Genomic DNA, 12,566 nt, shown 5'->3' with positions numbered 1-12,566 from the left:
GAAACCCCGAATGGCAAACAGGAGCCAAGTCAGGTTCACGTATGCCAGCGATGTCGCTCGAAGTGCGCTCATTCCAAACGATCAAACCTGAGTAACAGAAAATAAGAAAATGATAATTCTACATCCTAATTTTTTAGAGACACTGCAAATTGAGAATACAAATTTTCAGTTATTTTATTTTAAGTTTTATGGCCACGCACAATCGGATATTTATAGCAGTTCTCTCATTAATAGATATAAAATAGAAAATGGTGAATAGTAAGCTGGTACTAGACAATTTTGATATTTATGAGAGGTTCGTTAATTATTTATCACTCTTCATAACTGAATTTTACAAAATTGTATGATCGTCATATAATAATACAGTAAGCTCTTCGAGCTTTATAGCTTTAGCGTATTGAATATTAATGTTGAATATTTCTCTTGCACATTTTCATAGATCTCCCCCATATTTTCATTTGCCATAAATGCATAAACATCCGTAGTATAATCATAATAAAGCGATCGAAAAAATTAAAATAAATTGTAAATGTTCTTCTCGTTAATTTGCAATACACTCAAGGTTCTTTTAATTTTTCAATTTCTATTTTAATCTCCCCTTTAATTTTAAAATGTAACTTTATCGAGAATCAGTTTGTTCCAAGCATAAGTGTGCTTCACGAGCAGAAGGGTGGCTTTAGGTTGTTCGACTTCACTGCCCAATTCTAACCTGAGCCCGCCCCTTCAATCGAGGAAATCGAATCGGCCCAGCCCGCAGAAAAAAAGTTACGGTCCGCGATGAATTTCCGATCCCGACGTGGCTCATAAATCTACTGACCGTGATAAGCAATAATTAATGATTTACAGATTACATGGACAATTAAAAAATTCCATTGATCCGACTTCCATATATATCTTCCGCCAATAAATCACAATTTACCGTTCGCATGAAATATTATTAATACCGTTACTGGCTACGCGAATGTCCGCGCTTCGGTCGCCTCGATCTATTGCAATTTCACGCTTCCAAATTTTATTATTCCCCTCGAAAGTTTCCGACATTGGTATAGAAGCACGATCCCTTTGTTAAATCGTATAACGGAATATAATTCATGGGCAAGCAAACGTATGTTTTCTAATAATTAATAAATCTATTTCTGAAACTTCAATTTCATTTTTGTTTAATTTTAAACAAAAGAATTTTTGTGCACGAACCAAATATATCCTAGACTCTATAAAATTAACGAACACATACAATGAAAATAAAATCATTGTTCACTAATCTCACGCTAATGTATTTATTTTTTGTAATGTTACATTTTGACACATGGTTTGTGTAATTCTCGTAATACATACAATTGTTTAAGGTAAAATTATAGTTGCATGTTCAGGTGTATACAAAAATATAAGGAACATTCCATCAAAGCAAAAACGTATTAAGATACCATAATAAAAATTTGTCTCTTTAACATTGTACATACAACGAGAGGATGAATATATTAAGCTTCGTTTATTTTTTAACAAGTTAAGGTCAATTGAGAAAAGGTGACACGTAGGTGAAAAATAAATCTCCAGAACTTCGAGTATTTTGTTCAAGACTCAAATACACGACAAAGCCATGCATGGTTCGAAGCATTCGACAAATCTACAACGCTCAAAGCCACCGCGGGACCTGTTAAACTCTGATTTACAAACCAAAATTTAGTGGGTCCTAAATTAAAGTGGCAAAACGACGATATTCATCGTGTCATCGTTTCCATCAATGTCAAAGGCGCTCTTCCCGAGAGGACAGCTTTACTAAATCTTCGTGACAGTGAGCCACAAAAGAGCCAAACAAAAGAAAACTGCTTGTCCTTAAAGCGTTCTTCTGATACGCGCAGAGTCGCGAACCGAAGTAAAACTTCCCTCGAACCCTCTTCTTCTGTATTCAATGAAAAAGACTTCGATAGTTCGTTCTTTTTGTCTGCAGAAAAGTTTGAAGGATTCGTATGAATTAAAGACTTATCATTATGCTATCTCAAACTAGGTAGTGTGTATTATTTACATACGTTTCAATTAAATTGTGTCAAAGGCATTGGGAGAATCTATAAATATTAAAATTGAATTTAGTTGATGCAAGATAGTGGAAGCGTCTAAATAACAAGTTTTGAAGATCTTTTTATAAGCATATGTTAATTATTCATGCAGTTTATGATTTACAGAGGAATACAAAGAATTCCTATGTATGAATTAAAATAGTTATATTATTTATATTAAATTATCTTCTCAACTAGGACTAGGCATCACTTATGCTACAAATTACTAGTATTGGACCACATAAATTGGGACATATATCAGAAACCAACTGTTTGGTACACTCCACTTCAATTTCACTATATTTCTATTATAAGGAATTTGTCGAAAAATATAATATCACACAACATACTTTCACCCATGAAGATCCCAATATCAACTTCAAAAAATAGGTCAACCCCCAGTAATCAGCAAGAGAATACTAAAACCTCTACGACTGTGCGTGTGTCAACAAATTGTTTATCTAGATATTGTGTACAGATAATAACAATATGATACGTCGCCGATACAACGCAACAAAACACAAGCGTACGAAGTTACGAACAAGATCCGATGCAAAGCGTTAGATCTATACCCGCGTAAGGTAACATTAACGAAAGCCAGCGTATCTCGTAAGTAGATTGCCAGGTATCGCGTGGCATCCGTAATCAACCAGATCGGACCGTCGTTGGATCTCGCTTTTCATTTAAGATAAGGGTCAACAGCCCCGGCGAGATTATCCGCTCATCAAGATCAGCTATCCGGCGTTACACACAGTTCCAAGATATCATCAATTTCCTGTCTGGGATACAGCGCGAAACTTGCCGCGGGCAGAAACGATAAACACGAAGAACATCCTGCGGCCTGAATAATTCGGTCTTAACCGAGCAACCAGAATGAGCTTGCGTCGAATAAGTGCCAAATAGTTACTTCATAATAATCCATAATTTCACTTCAATTAGCGCCTGGGCGATGAGTCACGCAGTCAGCGTCCTAGTACCCTAAGCTTTCGTCTGTTTGGTGTCTTCATCGCGGAATTGATGTAATACGAGGAGAAAAGGAGGATGATGATGTTCAGATTCCAGGGCGAGCTTCTTGACCCTGTGAACTTGAGGCATGGCGCAGTTGTTAACTGATGATGTGTACTGGAACTGGTTAAAAGCTGTACAATGTTGCATTGGTGCATAAATGAGCCGTTTTAATAAAATCACATTTGGATCACATCAGACTAATATATCAAATTCAATTCAAATTATTAATAGATGATCATTTCAGTGAATGATATTGATATAAATGGATCTAATGTACTTTTCATATATGAGTTTGAATGTTCATTAATATATCAACGAAATGAAATATTACTATATGACATAATAAAATAAATGATAATATTACACACCCCACGAAAATGATCCAGTTTTATTATCCGAGCGGATAATAATACTACACACCTTAAGAAAATGATCCAGTATTATTTATAGTTGAAGTGTTTTGGAGGTTTCAAAACGAGCTAACGTGTTATTAATAATCCGGTTTGGAGTAGTACCGATTTCGTGGTCATTAGCGATTATATGGGTCCTATTTTGGTTACCTAGGTACATAGGATAAATTTCATATTGTGTTCTTCGTGAGGGGTTTGAATGTGAGTGCCATATTAGAGGTCCAAACTCCCTCTCTCTTTCAAGTCCTCTTATTAAGCAGGCCTGAAATGAAAATAAATATAAATAAATGCCTGTCTAACTTCGCAATCGAATGGACACCGTCTCGCCAGAGATCTCCTTTGGAAACGAAAAGGGGTGTGAGTCTTCCGAAGCGCAAAACGCGCTATTTGTCGCTGCTCGGACGACAAGCGAGAGGAGCCGTTTCGAGGTTATATTAATCGCTCGTTCACGCGCATTAATTTTAAGCGGCCATCCTGATGCAGCCCCGCGATTATTTGTATACGTCCAATCGGCCACGTGATCTGCATTTTTGAAATGGTCGTTTTACCGAAAGCTGGTCGGCTGCCAAGTAGCCGCTATTGGGACGGGTTCAACAGCCCCCGCCGCCTGGACCGTCTGATTTGGCCTCATTTACGACGGGGCACAAAAATTCTTGTAAATTGGCCGTAATTTAGCGTACAATGGGACGAGTTGTGCCAGTGGTTAAACGTGGCCTTTCCACTTCCATGGCTTCCACTACGTTGCAACGAAACTTTAAACCCCCACGGTACATTCATAACATCCAACGCGCGTGCCCCCTTCCTCACCGTCGAAGATTATGATTCGCATTCGGAACGACATCGGCAATTTAGTCCTCCTTAATGCCGGCAACCCCTTTTATTCGTCAATTTTTAGCTGGATTTAAATCGCGAGGGGATAAAGACGCAAAAATTGTTAATGGCCCGGTGGTATTCGTCAACGTTAGGGGACCCGCATACATCATCAAAGGACTTAAATAAACCTAGCGCACGGTATTCTCGTCCTCGTCGTGCCGGAGGAATACTATCCTCCCGATACGCATGCCTGGGATTCCTCTAACATGTATTTACAGTGTACGTACATTCGACCGTTTCATTTGATATTTTGTTCGATAAAGAAGTGTTCACGGTGAAAATGGAAATCGAATTTTACGTGCACTTCTTATTAATACGTAAGAGTGGAAGGCTGCAGAAACGTGGGGATACCTTTATCGTGGATTCTTGGGGTATGTAATTGGATAATAAAAGGAAGATATTTATATAAGTACGAAAATATGTGCAGTAAACGTATGTACAAAACTACGAAGGCACGAATCGAAAATATAAATAGAAAATAACGTGATGAAACAGTATGTAGAGAGAGAGAGATAGAAATAAAGTTCATGTTATCCACGAATTGAACGACACAAACCCGTTTGTTTTTCAGTGTTTTATGATTAAAATCAAAATTCTTACCTAAAATGAATTTAAAACTTTCTAGAACAAGGAAAATATAACGCAGAGATACCATTTATTAGATAATACAGGATATTCCCATTTCAGGATACGCAATAATGCAAGATAATCCAGGCGCAGTGCAGGGTTCATGTATGAAGCGAAAAACAAACGATCGTTGTTACGGTAGAAGCGTCGTGATTACTATTAATTAAGAAATTAATAAGCAACGTAGGAAACGACCCAGGAACACGAACGGAGGTTCCCGACAAGCAGTGGAGCTAGACACGCCTGTGCAGCATATCTAATGCGAATTAAGTACCATGCATTTGTCTGCGTCTTTCTTCTTCTTCTTCTTCTTCTTCTTCTTCTTCCGCCTCGGCGATAATTTTTCACTGACCCAAATAATCCTCTCACGGAATCCTCTGACGATACGTAAAAGATAAAACACCAAAGAATCTCGCTAACTATTTTAAATACTCGGCTCTAGTAAATTAAAACTAACCTCATTTTAACTTGCGCAGAAAATGTAAAAGTATTTTCCTTCGCGAAAAAAACTCCCATTTCTGTTGTTTTGAAAATATTGATCTAAGATATCTTTTTCGTAAGTTCGTCCGACACGAATATATCTTTGATATTTCGACGTTTAACCTTCTATGGTCCGAATTTATTTGTTCTGCAAACAACTTACAAGGGATTAGTTTGATATTTCAGGTAGATGATGCTACCAACTGTCGTTCATATTGTTATTGAATATCAGAGACATTATATGTATAATTATGATGTATACGTCATCTTGTGAAAAAAATAAGATTATTTGTTAAAATAGTACCATTTGAATCTCGATATATTAGCATGTGATCTGAAAGTTACACGGGCTCATACAGGGTTAAATTTTCGGGTTCCCTTTAGGAACGTGTTGTAATTAAATGTGTAAATATATAATAAATAAATTGGAAAAGTACCCATGTTAAAAACACGTGTATTTGTATAATCGTAGTTAATAAAATTACCTAAATAAAGTTTCATTTCTTGGTTTAATGAACGAATTCTTGCGAAAGAAAGAAATTTAGCTTCTTTAAATCGGAACCTGAAGTTAATTGTAAGATAAAAATCATTCGAAACTTGTTTATGTACGAATTTATACGATAACGTAACTTTTCCTGACGTAAGGTACAGTAGATACAGATCTTCGGCAGACACATTAGAGAAAAATTCCAGTGTTTACGATTGTATGACAATCCATGTCGCAACACACGTAAAAATAAATTTGGTGTCGTTGCAAAGGGAAAATATGCTTGCATGGTTCAAACGCGACTTATACGATACGAAAGGATTACATATAATACTGTAGTAAAAGAAAGAATGTATAATTAAACACAATGCTGGAATACCATACAGGAAAGAAATCCATAAACGTGCAGGAAGTTTTATGCTTGAGACACGCAACATAAATAACCACCTGACTATAAAAAACGTGTATAGATACAATCATAATTTTTCAACGTCGTTATTACACAGGAATTATACCCATGTCACAAAATGTGTCTCCTAGAAGTCAACTATCATTAAAAATAATAGTACAAGAATTAATTGGCAATGGTTTATGGATAGTAAAGTATAACGAATATAAAACAATTTAATTTTTAACTGTGGTTATTGAACCTTAAAATGTATAGAAGTTTCTATCTAAATTTCAAAGTTTTCAGTGTAGGATGTGTAAATAATAATAATTTGAAAAATATCCAAAGAAGAGGGAATTTTTTTGAAATCACATCAACTGCACTTGAATTGACTAAACTAAACACCATGTCATATTTAAATATGCCGTAGGCCTCTAAATAAATGTGAGGATCTTTGAGAAATTCTAACTCTGACTTAAACAAATTATTACACTCCCGCAAAAGTAAATAAGTATGTAAATAAAAATTTCTCAAAGAATTGAATACCATCCTTTGAAAAGCACAGTAAGTGTGAAACAGTTGTTTGATAAATCCAATTCGAGTTTAATTGCTCACCAACCGTGAGAAACGTCGAGAAACCGAAACGATTAAGAAGAAGTGACTGGCCGAAGATTCGCCACACGAGATCGTCGTATTTCGGTAGCGACAAATTGAAGACACGTGTAAGCGGACAATGCCACAAACAAGAGACACGTGTACGCTATCCCCACAGACAGCCAGCGGTGACAGCCGCGAAAGTTTTGTTAATCGACGTCAAGATAATAAGCAAACGGCCGTGGGACGAACGCGAGGCTGGAAGAAGAGGGACTAGCCGAGGAAACGAAGAGCTTCAACCGCGAACCCTAATTGAAGTCGAGCTAATTTCGTTTTTCGAAGTAACAGGGCTAACGTCGTCTCCTAGCATTTTTTTTCTGCGAAGCACCTAATTTGAAACGAAGAGTCGATAGAAGACATCCTATAGTCATAGAAATCATAAACATAGATATAGACTTACTGGAACTGAACAGAATTATGTAGGTACATTATTTTTTCTAAATGTAATACAAGAGACTACAAGACTACTATTGAAAGCTTTGAAGTCAAGTAGAAACACATATACATTTTGAGACTAGGCAACTAGAAAAGAATAAAAAATAAAATAATTTATTTATATAACTTTGAAAGAATCTTACAAAACCATGATCATGCTGTTTCCTTTTAGAAACATCTATTACAAGAACCTTCTAGTATAAGTCTCTCATTATCCAGTTCAAGTATATATATTAAAGAACACACAAATAGCCTAGGAATAATATCTTTTTTGAAAGACAGAATAAAATTCTCGCAATACAAGGTCAGCCAGTCCCAAGCTTTCTACCACAATTCTTCTCAAAGTGCCAACAAAGAAGATTTACTTAAAAAATTAAATAAAAGAAAGCACCTGATCGACAATCCCACTTCAAAATCAACTAGAATGCTCTGATCTAAACTCTGAATCCCGTTCCATCTTCCATCGTAACAGATCTCGAGCGTTGATCCCTGAACGCATCCTCAGCGCTTCCAACCGAAAGGCAGCATCCTCATCGCGAGACCGCAAACTGTATGGATGGAAAAGTAAGAAACTGCTAATGATTACAGGCAACACCTGTAATACCGCATTCGTTACTTTCAGATAGCTAGAATAATTCTCGATATCAGTGGGGCCTCGCGTGATTCACCATCATAAAGGATACACAGGCTCTTTCGCGGTGCTACCGGCTCATCTGCGTCTCACGTGTTGCGGCCTCTGGCCGTGCTCACGCCAGCAACGTGCCGGGGGGACGACCGATCGCGTGAAAGTATGTATCTTGGAATCATGCGACCTTGAGACTGGCAAATGCACGCGGAAGTCTTCGTGGTCGGGGAGTTGGCGAACCACTCTCGTTGAGAGCCTCTGCGACGCAAACATCTCCCTTCTCTACGACGAAATTCAAGGGACGAGCCGCGACTTCACGAGTTCGAAAGCTGACCAACTTCCCGTCATAAGACGATGGGAAATAATATAATCGTTGTCCGTCTAATCCTCCTAATAATTCTAATAGTTCAGGTATAACCTTCGTTAGGTAATTACATAAAAGATTGGCAGCTCGTTTGATTTCTTAGCAAAGGAAGAAAATAACCTTGAATAGAATGTGAAGTAGAAGAGGTGTTGAGGATTGAAATGTTTCTCATTTTCGAATATGTCTGCACACATATTTAACTCTTTGCACTCCAAGCAATTTGGCTATATGCAGGTAACCAACTCCAAGACTTTAAATTATACGATTTTTTTTAGAATTTTACATTTTTATTAACCAAACATAAATTTAATGATAAATTGTGGACAGTGACACTGGCCGTAAGAGTAGAACGCCTTCAAGTGCCTGGGCTGTACAACTGGCCTTAGGAGTGCAAAGGGATAAGTTTCATATTAAGAAACATAATTATGATAAGAAATTATGAGTAGATGGCTACATTTTCGATTAAACTTCATTCATAAATGTTTCTATTTTTCGTAGTAAAAGAATTAATTCAATAAAAGACATGAAAATGAACTTGCAACTTGAAAGGCCGCATTATGCTGCTTCTAGAGAGATGAAGGAAGGTAATAGAGCAAAATGAATTCTGTGCAACTCAGTAATGTAACATAAGCCATACAATATTCTGTATGTATTACTTATTGATATGTTGGATGACCAACCTAGTGATTCAGTACAGATAAGGATATCGGAACCAGTTATTACAGAAAGTTTGCGAGGACATGAATGTTTCATCCTAGACGAGTTGGGCATTAAGTACCAAGGGACATAGATAACCCCTCTCCGCCCAAGAGGTCTATAAGATCTAAACATCTTCGGAAAAGCAGCATTATTGTTGCGATCCCTATGCGTGACAGTTTGTTATTTTATTTCCACAAGTATTCGTTGTATCCGTAGTTGTATATCCGAAACACCCGAATTATATTTATAAGTGTACAAATCGGTCTCCACGTTTCTCTCCTGAATCCCAATAAATAAAATGAAAGAAACTTTCGGGACAACTGACTACATTCCACCAAAACAGATTTTTCCTGCGAACCCTACACCCTCAACCAAACATTTTCAAGCCTCCTAGTCTTCGCAAGGCCAAAGCTGATTTCCCCAATAAATAGCGAAGGAACACGAGATCTCATTGCATTCACGGAAGTCCTTACCGAAAGTTCGAGCGACAAAACTGTTGCGGCATCGCAAATGCACCGTGACGCGTTCCAACGGCGGCGCCTAAAAGTCACCGTCCCAGCCAATTAATTCCGGTCGTGCAAGTAGTTCATCAAGTTCGCTGGTCGAATGTTTACACGAGCCGACAGCGGCCTAACGAAGACCGCGCCGCGGCGGAATCTGTCCTTTTTTCGCATTCCCCGGGGTGTGTCCTCTGACCCGAACCTCGTGACACCTACGAACCCCACGGACTGGGAGAGTCTGTCGTTATAAATAGAGAGGCCGAAAATACCGTGAGCGGCTAGGCATTCTGCGAACTCTCTGCTCGTTCTGTCCGTGGTATATAGAGGCTCGTGGCGTACACCGTGGAGAAGGACGAAGGGCGGGGGAAACGGGACAATGCGTACCGTGGACAATTATATGCGACGAATGCGTGCCGCGGTGACATTGCGCCAACGAAGAGGACGCCCGAAGAAAAGAAGGACTATGGTCTCTCTTAGCGGCGTCGAAAGACAGCAAAGACGAGGACCGCGAGAGCCGCTGCGCCGCTTCGACGAGAAAAAAGAACGCACAAAGAGGATGACTTGGCGCCAGTATTATCTTGGGTCGGACCAAATTTTGACGGAACCGAGGAGCTCGAGTTTCGTTGGTTGCAAGTGAGTCGTTGCGTTGGTGGAAGGAAGGAGGATCGATCGCAATTGACGCGAGGAATCAAAGTAGTCCACGTCTCAAAAAAATGCAATTGGTTCGATAGAGTTTGAAGTAGGCCTTATTGGATTGGTACCTCTTGGTTCATAAGACAGATGAACAATAAAATCTCGTTGGACATTAAATTTAATTCGAGTCCATATAAATAGCCAAAATAGTGTATACCTTTTGAAGGAGGCTCTGTAATATGCACACTTCGCTTCTTCGATTTTAGGAATCGAAGCGATTGCAGGATTGTTGGAGACTAGGACATGCCTTCTCGATGGAAGTTGCTTGTTGGAGCTTCAGGTGTCGCACTGTCGATGACTGTTATAACGCCTTTCATCTGGATATTGAAAACTTGTTTTAGAGAAGAGTGTCTTGCAACTTCCCGAAAAGGTGTGGTACATTTTGTTATGTCTCACTTCCGCCGAAATACTCTACTTTTTTACAACCAAATTAATTCCATATTGTACACCTATTATATCTCTCACACAATATCCTCCTGCATCACACATCTCCCACACGTAGCGTCTTATGTAAAAATCTTTACGATTCATTATCAACAGATAAATTAAACCATGCTTACATTTATTTAAAATTTGAGAAGGTTGCTGGGCCTCTGCAGTCCTACTGCATACTACATTTTCCTAGACCACTGGTTGACCATTAACAGTACTTTTTCCTCTGCTATGATTGATCGAGACAATTCATATATGCAAAAAAACTATGAGAATCTCCACGTTTATCCGACAAATATTAATATGTCAATTGATCGAATACACATAGACGCATTTCTCATGAATAATACATTATCTAGTAAATTGTTTGTTATGTTCTACATTCGATACGTTAAATAAATAAAATTGACATTTCTGTTAAACAGAATATATGTTCTAATGTATCGCACAACAAAAAATATGTCAACTGAATTATGGTCAGGTGTATATTGCAATAATGAATAAAGTACTATCGTGTCCGAATATCAATACGACACTGAATTTCCAACCAATAAGACAGAAACCAAGTCTAACCGAGGAGTCCCGCTATCAGATCCGGAACGAAACGCAGTGATTTTTTCTCTCAGCCACCTAATGAACGTTAATAACTTGCCTGTGAATTTACGATTATGGAGGCACCTGATGTTTCTTTTCACGGTCCTCTCGGTAGAAAGGCCTGGCTACCGTCGGTTCGCCTGGGATTCTTATTACTCGTTTTCAGCAAACGCGTCTCTCTAGGAATAAACTTAATGGTATGGCGCGTACGCGCATGAAGAATCTCGATACTTTATGGCAGTGCTTATCGTTTAGCCGGTCTGTCGCGGCCAAATCGTACTACCGTCTGCTAGCCACCTCTTATTTTCATCATTAAGCCGTGACTAATCTTCCATATTACCGCGACAAAGCTAGCCGAAAGCCTGGCACCCTGCGCGGCTCGTGAACGTGCCAAAACCCGCTCGGGAAAAAGTCTCGTTACACGCACGGTCGCGAATTCGAGGTGCGAACGTCTTCATGGTAAATTGCACGCACCTCCGCTTCGTAGACGCGACAGTGAAACTTTAACCATTCAACGCTGACATTCGTACGTCGAGCGAGACGAACGAACCGGATATTACCCGAGACGACAGTTTCGGGGCGTTTCCGTCAGGTAAACGAGGCACTGGAAAGACTAAGGGCGGAGGACGTAGCTTGAGGAGGATTTTGCAGAATGGTGTTCCTTCCTTGTAATTATTTATAGTGGAAGTTACTCTTATAGCTTGGTAAGATTTAGGTAAATATGCTGTGGAAGATTGGAGTTGATATCTATGTGAAAGTTAATATTGTAGCTTGGTAGGATTTAGGTTAATGTAGCGTGGAAGGTTAGAGTTGATACGTGTCAATAGTTTTCTGATGAAGATAAGAAGAAAATAACAAAATTAGGTATTTATAAGACTTTAAACTGGGAGGACACAGGTATTTAAATGTGGACAGTATCGTCATTTTTATCCTCAAAACGATGAAACCTTAAAGCTCATTCTCAAACGACTTCTCAATGAATTTCTTCAAGTCGAATACGCAGACCTGTCTTGTTAAAGCGTCTATTAAGGTTAATTAACCTAGAAAAGTCCCCCAGAATCGCTGCATATAAACTACACACAAGCAATTTTCTCTTTTTACTCATATTATAAAAGACTTACTATTTATCCAACAAAAATAATCGCTATCAAATTATGTTTCGTGGCAAACGAGAAAATGTACCGCTACCTAATACACTTCTTCTCGGTTCTACGTCTAATGAGAAATCAGGCAAAATACTTGT

This window comes from Hylaeus anthracinus, unplaced genomic scaffold (assembly GCF_026225885.1).
Source record: "Hylaeus anthracinus isolate JK02 unplaced genomic scaffold, UHH_iyHylAnth1.0_haploid 4, whole genome shotgun sequence".
Classification (NCBI taxonomy): domain Eukaryota; kingdom Metazoa; phylum Arthropoda; class Insecta; order Hymenoptera; family Colletidae; genus Hylaeus; species Hylaeus anthracinus.
This window is presented reverse-complemented; position numbering follows the sequence as displayed.